General features: G+C 40.8%; 1 long non-coding RNA gene across 1 annotated transcript in view; it reads left to right on the forward strand.

Moving 5' to 3' along the window:
* Positions 1-206, forward strand: part of LOC107564996 (uncharacterized) — a 1,856-nt gene continuing 1,650 nt past the window's right edge. The window contains exon 1 of the long non-coding RNA XR_001606312.1: positions 1-84. This is a non-coding gene — a long non-coding RNA (uncharacterized lncRNA). The remainder of the gene's footprint in view (positions 85-206) is intronic.

The following is a 206-nucleotide window of genomic DNA, read 5'->3' on the forward strand; positions in this document are numbered from 1 at the left end:
CTTTTAAACGTCACTGCTGTCAGCGCGGGAGATGTGAGTGAGTGTGGCGCTGAATACTGAGAATTACCGCCAAGCTAAAGCTATGTAAGTACGGCATGATTAAAATATGTATGCAAAATATAACGATGCGTTGTTATTCGATTATATTTGATTGCTGTGACACATACTTTTTTCCCCACTGTATACAGTGTGTGTGTGTGTGTGTG

Source organism: Sinocyclocheilus grahami, unplaced genomic scaffold (assembly GCF_001515645.1).
Source record: "Sinocyclocheilus grahami isolate Dianchi unplaced genomic scaffold, SAMN03320097.WGS_v1.1 scaffold972.1, whole genome shotgun sequence".
In the NCBI taxonomy this organism is placed as follows: Eukaryota; Metazoa; Chordata; class Actinopteri; order Cypriniformes; family Cyprinidae; genus Sinocyclocheilus; species Sinocyclocheilus grahami.